The 9,103-nt window shown below is 43.0% G+C and overlaps 2 long non-coding RNA genes across 2 annotated transcripts; one reads left to right on the forward strand and one right to left on the reverse strand.

Annotated features, from left to right (window-relative positions):
• Positions 1 to 469: 469 nt before the first annotated feature.
• LOC109757639 (uncharacterized) lies at positions 470 to 2,116 on the reverse strand. The gene is made up of 2 exons (XR_002231603.4): positions 1,451 to 2,116; positions 470 to 949 (listed from the first exon to the last, which is right to left on the reverse strand). It is a non-coding gene; the product is annotated as an uncharacterized lncRNA (long non-coding RNA).
• On the forward strand, positions 831 to 3,285 carry LOC123495102 (uncharacterized). Its single transcript, XR_006667133.2, has 3 exons — positions 831 to 1,111; positions 2,123 to 2,194; positions 2,995 to 3,285. It is a non-coding gene; the product is annotated as an uncharacterized lncRNA (long non-coding RNA).
• The last annotated feature ends 5,818 nt before the right edge of the window (positions 3,286 to 9,103 follow it).

Consider the following 9,103-nt stretch of genomic DNA (forward strand, 5'->3'; position numbering starts at 1 on the left):
GTAGGACTATCGCCTTGTCAGATTCACAATAGAACCCCAACCTTTGATCTAGTTTGTGTGCTCAACTTTTCATCCGCAGTTCTAAGATTGCAATTCACCTTTGTTCGTGCCGGTTATTCGGTTGCTTGCAGAAACTCGAACCTCGTTGTTCAGGTAGATCGTGCCTACGGCAAGGTCAATAACCATCGGAGATTGATTTAGCTATTGTCGAGGCATATCGATAGTTATACCCACTCTCATCGAAAGATCGAGCCGCCGTCACATCAAGTGGTATCAATTTTCAGGTTTATCAGTGAGAGATTTACGGTTTTACTCGACTAGTTTATTTTTCTGTCCCATAACTGTAACGACCCATATTTTTCACATAGTAGTTCCACCCTTAACTAGATAATTAAGTAGAATATATTAAGCAAATACATCTCTTAACTAGATAATTAAGTAGAATATATTAAGCAAATACATCTCAGACTTCTTCAACAAGCATAACCACTCAAATATATATATTTATATCCATACACCTCAAACAGTACAGTTGTACAGGTGTACTACAAATCTTTGAAAAAAAAATATAGGAAGACCAAACTATGTTAACCTATACAACAATGCCAGACCAAACTTAGACCAACACAAAATATCTTTGAGTCAACTAGGACAACATGACACATTTGAGACACACTAACCACCACTCTCACGTGCACAATAGATTAATAGTCAATTGTTCAACATTATAGTCTATGTATGGGCTTCAACCTTCAGCCAATTACAAGCTAGCACCTGTGAGAACAATGGAGAAGGGGATGGGAAGCCATACCAGCCAAGGAAGATGGTTTTCTGATATTAAAAGGAGAGAGAGCAGAGCAAGCCATTGCCAAGACTTCACACATCTCCATTCTTCCCCAAATAGCCAAACCTGCAGCTTGTCTTCCTCCCACTTTCTTCATCTTTCTATCTGCAACCAACAAAGATCCAAGAACAATAAGTAGAGATGGTGACCTGAGAAATCATAGTAGATCAAAGGAGGAAGGCTAGAGCAAGAAATTAGCCTACTGGACTGGGATCTGGAAGTAGGAGCAGCACTAGTAGGAACAGCAGAGAAGGCAAAAGAAGAAAGGTGAGTTCTTCTTCTTCTGTCATTCCTTTAGCACTCACACTCACAAAGAAGCCTAACCCAGATGCACCCACAATATTCCTCACAACTTCTTCATAGATGCACACAAAAGCTAAATCATCCCAGTAATATCATCTATCACAGATCTTAAAATCAACATTACAAGAAAGCATGGATAATGCCTTAATCAAGTAAAATAAAATGGATCAAGTAAACCAACATCTTGCACAAGAGGAATTGGTTCAGTACACACACATGCACATGAGACTAAATTAATTTACTAAATCTGAGAACTTTAACCATAAAAAAAAATATTAGGGATAGGAACAAGGCATCACTAACCTGCACATATGTTCGATCTGCTCCATGGCCACGCACTGGAGCTCTGACCTGCACCATCCAGCATCACGGCGGCGCCCAAGCCGGCGACTTCGATCTGGAGCAGCGGAATCACATCCCAACGAGAGCCTCACCTGCAAGCCAAAATCAGAGGAGGATTTGAGGGTTAGGGATGAATCCATGGGGGACATATGGGGATTTACATCAGAGAGAGAGAGAGAGAGAGAGAGAGAGAGAGAGAGAGAGAGAGATTTGAGGATCCGGCAGCGGCGGAGCAGCATCTTTCCCGTCGCTGGCGTGCTGCTCGATCTGGGCAAGGTGTAGAAGAAACAGAGGAGGGCATGCGTGTACTACTTGTGTTCTGGCTGCACTAGTACTAGTGTGTGTGTTGGTTCGGTTCAGAATGGGTAATAGTACTAGGAGAGAGAAAGAGCCACTTAGCCTAAGCTGAAATGTCACGGTACACTCCCAGGCTACTAGTACTAATTAGTTAATTTGATGACATGTGAATAATGCTAGTTACACACTACACTGATAAATATAACATATCTTGTATCAAGATTTTACAAGTTTAAAACCTTGGTGACCGTAGGATAACCACACTGCACCAACGTATTTTTATTTTAGTTATTCACTCGACTTAGTATCAGTATATATATATTTGCTGAATTGCAGGAAGCAAACAAGACCCGGAGAAGGAAGCGCCACAGAAGCAATTTGAGTTCGGATCTGAGTACGAGAACTCAGGCAAGCTCTCCTTGATCATGTTGAGTAGAACTATTTTTCAAAAACACTATTCTCCGCTATCTTATCATCAACTTGCATAAAATGTTTTGAGATAAATTGTGTGGAATGAGTGTTGGCAAATAGTTGGGTTAGCTGATGGAGCAGCTAATCCATTTTTTTTATAATTATTTGGTGGATAGAGGGTGATCGGGATGGACACATTGGAAGGTGGGGCCCTCTACATATGGCTATGATATTAAGATTAAATAACTTCCACTCGTTTTATGTGCCGTACTACAACCGTATCAGCCATGGTCTCATCTAAGGCGAGTTGAGCCCAATACTAATGCCGGATGGGTGCATTAGCAAGCGCTATATATTAAGTGTTGGTGGAGTGCGGGTTCTGAAACCCGACACAACGGCTAGTGACCACTAGCCAGGTGGAGATATAATATACAAATGGGAAAAAGCTTAGGTTCTGAACCATTTCTCGCAACTAAGGAAATGCAGATGGCAATTATGGTTTCGAGCTCTGTGTGTAAAGTGATACAAACTCTGCAGAGTTAAAGAAAAACATGAATTCATGCCAGTCTCTTGGATTGGAGACTACGGGGACCTATTGGTGGTCTATCTCGCAATACGAGTGTTTGATAGCTTTTATAAATTGAAATGAACTTCTGCAACAAATGTTTATTTTTGAAAGTTGTGAGTTGAGGTATGACTTGTTGATTTATATTGAGCTATCATGACTGTTGCATTCTGCTATTTGAGCTTGATGAGTACTTTGTACTCACTCTTGCTATTAATCATCTTTTTCTTAGAGCAAAGCTTGTATGAGAATCCTACTGGACCAAGTGAGGAGAGCAATGGTGATGGCTACAACTACACAGGGGACCTAGATGTGGATCCATCTAGTGCTATGTATGATCTGGATGCCACATATGGGGGCTGGGATGAACAAGTAACTTGTGAGCTAGCTATGTAATCCAGGAACTATTTCATCACTATATATCTAGTACCGTTGTTGGAACTAGCGAACATGTGAGAAGCCTACTTGAGACTTTTAGCCCCACGTGGCATGATATTGTAATATAAGAGACCATCTCTAGCTATTTCCATGTTGCATATCTCTAACATGGATTATTATTTGACAAGACAATATTTTGTCCAGAAATAATCCAAGGACAGTGTCATTATCTATAATAATAATGACACGGGTCATCACAGGTGGTATCAGTGCCAGGTTTTCGAGGGCCACGCAGATAGTTAGAGACGGTTAGAATACTTTAGTTGGAACCCATACTTGCTATATTACACAAGTAATTAGACCCAGAATATATCATTTTGGCCAGTAACTTTAGATGACTACCATGCTAATTGGAAGCCTGTTGCAGGATGGTTTGAATTAGAATTCCACCATCAAGGGTTCGTGGCCAACATGTCCTACTACTTTGGCAAATGATGGAGGAGCTTGGGGCACCATGTCCACAATTCTTTGAAGAGATACCAGATGATGGAACACACTCCTACAGACGCGTAGTACTGGTGCTTAGCGGTGTTCCATCGGACATGGACTTCTATGTGGAGCTCTCCACAATGCAGCGATCATCCGATGACACTCTACCCATGTAGGAGGTTGCCAAAGAAGCTATGCATGGACTGCGAGCACGCTCTGGAGAGAAATTGCGCACTACCGGATATCGTGACTTGCCAGCACTTGATTCTGGAAGTTTTGGGCAGAACCATCAGCAAGGACCTAGAGTAGCAAGCCTGGGTGTCGGGTCTTCATCAGCTCAGCATGCACCTGCCGCAACAGTTAGCACCACTTCTACCATGGCCAGGATTGCTGATGTGATGATGTACCATACAATGAAAGAAGAGCTTATTAGGCGTCAAGAAGCAACCAAATTCTAGTATCAATGCTATCAGATGAGCGAACATGACGGGATTATGCTTCAGGAAGCACTAAATGCTATGCTGAGGTCCACTTAATCCTATAATAGTACCAAGTGATGTTGAAGAGGAAGTAGAACCAGAGGAACCGGAAGAACTTGAGGAAGTAGAGAACCCAGATGAGCCAGTAGTTCCACCCTCACCAGACATACCACCTACACCACCCCAGCCATTACCTGAACATATAGCTGAACCTGAACCAGCCCTACAGTCTGATATAGAGCAGCAACAGCTACCCCACTTCCCTATTCCACGACTACACCAACCTGACTTTATCCACCCACACATGAGTGTCAGCTCGAGGGAGTACAGGGAGGCTGCTACCTATGCAAGGGTACTTGGGCTTGGCGCAAGTGGCAGCGGCGAAAGTAATGGAAGTGGCAGCGGTAGCAACAATGGCGGTGGCAGCGGCATCGCCTAATCAAGTTCCAATCTGCCAAACTCTTCGGCGTGAAACACCTTGGCCATAGACTAATCTTTTGGGATCAGCAGTAGTTAGTGTAGTGGCAGCCTGAATATGTGTGTTTATGTAAGATATGCCTGAACTTCAATGCTAGAGTATGTCGCCTATGTACTAGTAGGAACTGAACCCTATGTGGCGTGTGCTGTAGTTGTAATGTAGTTATGCCCTTAACTAATACTTATGTGATGTACTGGTTGTAATATAAGTGCTTGTTCCGTAGTATATAACTTGTGTGCATTAGTAGGCTCATAGTACCTTACTATTGTGTGCTTTAGTGGTAACACAGAGGATAACATAATCCTATTAGGCAAAAGTAAAATGTTTGACATCATCTTATGGGAGACACAAGAGTAATCGGAGTTGTATCATTCTGGTTAGTAAGAGGCATTTGCCACCAGAATTAAACTTCATGTTTGGTTACTGCAAATTTAAGGATAGCATGATATTTATTGATATCACTTGCACTTGTGCTTGCTGATTGAATCAATAATCATGCAAAGAAGTAACCAACTAACTAGACAAAAAATGCAGGATGGATAACAATGGCTTGACCGAGCAAGACCTTGTCTTTCGGTTGGGATCAAGCGCCCATGATCAGCATGGGGGTACTCCATCTTCAGAAAATCAAAGTGCTCTACCTGGACCGGTGCAACTTCCAAGCAACCCAGAAGTTGGCAATGCTGGAACTTCTGGACTTATGAGTGGAGAAGGCAATTTGGGAGATGTCCTTAAGTTCATGGATAATTCTCGAAGGGAGTCCCAAGAGAACCAGAACCACTTCCTCGAAGCAATACTCACAAGACTAGTTCCTGGAGGAGCAAACCTACCCGGTGCAGGAGTTAGCTTGGGAGAATTTCTGAAAACTCAGCCACCCACATTCTCCACTAGAGGCAGATGACTGGCTGTTAGAAGTAGAACATAACCTGGAAACCGTAGGGTGCTCAGATGCAGAGAAGGTGAGATATGCATCACACCAGCTAACTGGACCAGCAGCAGCTTGGTGGAGAAATTTCAACCTTAACCGAGCAAATAATCAGCCTATCACTTGGGAGGAGTTCAAGGAGAATTTCCGTCAGACCCATATTCCAAAGGGAAAGATGGATATCAAAAAGAGGGAGTTTCGCAATCTGTCTCAAGGTAGCGGGAGGATAAACGACTACATGAACCAATTTAATGATTTGGCAAGGTATGCTCCAGATTATGTGAACACTGAAGCCAAGAAAGTGGAGAAGTTTATGGAGGGGCTGCATCCATTCCTGAAAATGCACCTCTCAATTCACGGGATCACCCAGTTTCAAGACCTTGTCAATAGGGCCTTCATACTTGAGAATGAGCATGCCAACCTAAGTGAAGAGATAAGGAAGAAAGCAAGGGTAGATCCATGCCCCATGATGCAACACCCACGTCTTATGATGCATGGACCAGTGCGTCCTCATATGCCACCACCACGGCCTATTCCTACTCAGCCAATCTTTGTTCCTAAATGCGGGAAATGTTGAAAGGGTCATGCTACTCGAGATTGTATGATGGGTACAGGAGTTTGCTTCAATTGCGGGAGACCAGGACACCACAAGATCAATTGCATCTCTCCTCCAGCAAATCCTACAAGGCCACCTATGCAGCAGACTCAAGGGCATCGTCCACTAGTTGGGCAAGGACGAGGCGGACCTATGAACTATGCGGCAAGAGGAGCTGGGCGTGGAGGACAAGTAGGAGGACAGCCAAGGCTGAATTATGTGGCTGCAGAGCAACTAGGAGAAGCTACAGATGTTGTCATCGGTAAACCACTCATTCCTCCTTCAGTTGGTATAGTTATTTTACACCGGTGCCACACACTTAGTTATTTCCCAAGAATTCGTGAATAAGAGCATGCACACCGTTGGAAAAAAGCTTTAGGAGTTAACTCACCTGGAGGGAAGATTACAGTAGAGACAACACGCAGAAATCAACCAATAATAATCCACAACACCAACATTTTAGCAAACCTGCATGTCATAGAGATGGCAGGGTTAGAAATAATCCTCGGGATGGTTTGGTTAGCTGCCAATATAGTGAAAGTAGATTATGAACTTAAAGGGGTATATAAAAGTATTACCTATGAGAGGGGTTCGACGCTTTGGAATCAAAGGGAAGCTAAGTCCTAGATATGTTGGGCCCTTTAAAATTTTAGAGAAGGGAAATCTGCTTATAAGTTGGAATTACCACACACCTATCAAGGACTCACAATGTCTTCCACATATCTCAACTTAAGAAATGCAACAAGCCACCACCACATTTGTCAGACTAGGAGGATTGATCTAGAGACAGACCTGACCTATGAAGAGCGCCCATTGAAGATATTAGAAGTTGAAGACCGCAAGCTCAGGACAAGGACCATGCGGTTCTACAAGGTTCAATGGAAGAATCACTTCGTTCGCGAGGCTACGTGGGAGAAGGAGGAAGACATACGAGTTACCTACCGCAATCTTTTTAAGTAAGTTTTCGATTTCGAGGACGAAATATTTTTCTGAGGGTAGGATGTAACGACCTGTATTTTCACATAGTGGTTCCACCCTTAACTAGATAATTAAGTAGAATATATTAAGCAAATACATCTCAGACTTCTTCAACAAGCATAACCACTAAAATATATACATTTATATCCATACACCTCAAACAGTACAGTTGTACAGGTGTACTACAAATCTTTGAAAAAAATATAGGAAGACCAAACTATGTTAACCTATACAACAATGCCAGACCAAACTTAGACCAACACAAAATATCTTTGAGTCAACTAGGACAACGGGACACATTTAAGACACACTGACCACCACTCTCACGTGGTCAGTGTGTAAACTCTGCCTGAGGTTGAGGTTGGGCTGAGTGAAGATGTACTTGAGACTCTTGTGATCAGTGAAAATGTCCACTTGTCTTCCCAATAGGAGATGTCTCCACGTTATTAATGCATGTACAACTGCCGCCAACTCAAGATCGTGAGTGGGGTAGTTCTTCTCGGTGGGCTTCAACTGACGAGAGATATAGGCCACAACTTTCTTCTCTTGCATTAACATAGCACCGAGACCTTGGAGAGAAGCATCACAGAAAACTTCAAAAGGCTTGGATTCATCAGGAGGAGTTAAGACAGGAGCGGTGACGAGTTTCTCTTTGAGAGTGTTGAAAGCAATGTCACACTCAGGAGACCAGACATACTTCACATGCTTCTGGAGGAGGTTGGAAAGAGGCTTTGCAATTTTGGAGAAATTCTCAACGAATTTTCGGCAATAGCTTGCAAGACCAAGAAAACTGCGGAGCTGCTTGACATTCTGAGGAGGTTCCCAATTCACAATTGCGGACACCTTCTCGGGGTTAACAGCGATGCCCTTGGCAGAGATGATGTGACCAAGGAAAAGAACTTCATCAAGCCAAAACTCACATTTGGAGAACTTCGCATAGAATTGATACTCTCTGAGCTTGTCGAGCACCAATCGCAAATGTTTGGCATGATCCTGCTTATTCTTGGAGAAAACCAAGATATCATCGAGATACACCAAGACGAATTCATTGGTATAGGGGTTGAAGATGAAATTCATCATCCGAGAAAACACTGGAGGAGTATTGACAAGGCCGAAAGACACGACAGTATATTCATAACAACCAAAGCTTGTTCTGAATGCTGTCTTGGGAATATATTCTTCACGAATGCGAATCTGATGATAACCCATACGAAGGTCAAGCTTGGAGAATACTTTAGCACCTTTGAGTTGCTCGAATAGCTCATTGATGCTGGGAAGTGGATACTTGTTCTTGATTGTCTTCTTGTTCAATGGACGGTAGTCGACACAAAGTCGGTCCGTGCCATCCTCTTCTTGACAAAAAGAACACCACAACCCCATGGGGAAGAACTCGGTCTGATCAAACCCAGACGCTCTTGTTCATCGAGCTGTTTCTTCAATTCCTTCAGCTCATTGGGACCAAGCTTGTATGGACGCTTGCAAATGGGTTCAGTGCCAGGCTCTAGTTCGATAACGAACTCAACTGGCCGATGAGGAGGCATACCCGGAAGCTCTTCTGGAAAGACATCTTGATACTCACAAACGACTGGAATTTGGGAGATGGGATTCAATTTGCCCTTCTCATTGAGAGAGAAAAACCGAATGGTTTCATCACGAGCGGCAAAAATAATCACATCCTTAGAAGAGTGTGTCAATTGAATTTCCCTGGCAGCACAATCAAGTTGAGCCTTGTGCTTAGAAAGCCAGTCCATCCCGAGAATAAGATCAATATCCGAGTCACCAAGAACAATTGGAGAAGACTGGAATTCATAGTCACCCATCTTGATGGAAACATCCGGAACCATCATACTAGAACTCAAACGTTTACCCGGAGAAACGACATCCATGGGTTTACTCAGATGAGAACAAGTGAATTCATGCTTGGCAAAAAACGGTCTTGACATGAAACAAAGCGAAGCACCAGTATCAAAAAGAACTTTTGCAGGAATATCATTAACTGAGAGATTACCCATTATCACA

Source organism: Aegilops tauschii, chromosome 7 (genome assembly GCF_002575655.3).
Source record: "Aegilops tauschii subsp. strangulata cultivar AL8/78 chromosome 7, Aet v6.0, whole genome shotgun sequence".
NCBI lineage: Eukaryota > Viridiplantae > Streptophyta > Magnoliopsida > Poales > Poaceae > Aegilops > Aegilops tauschii.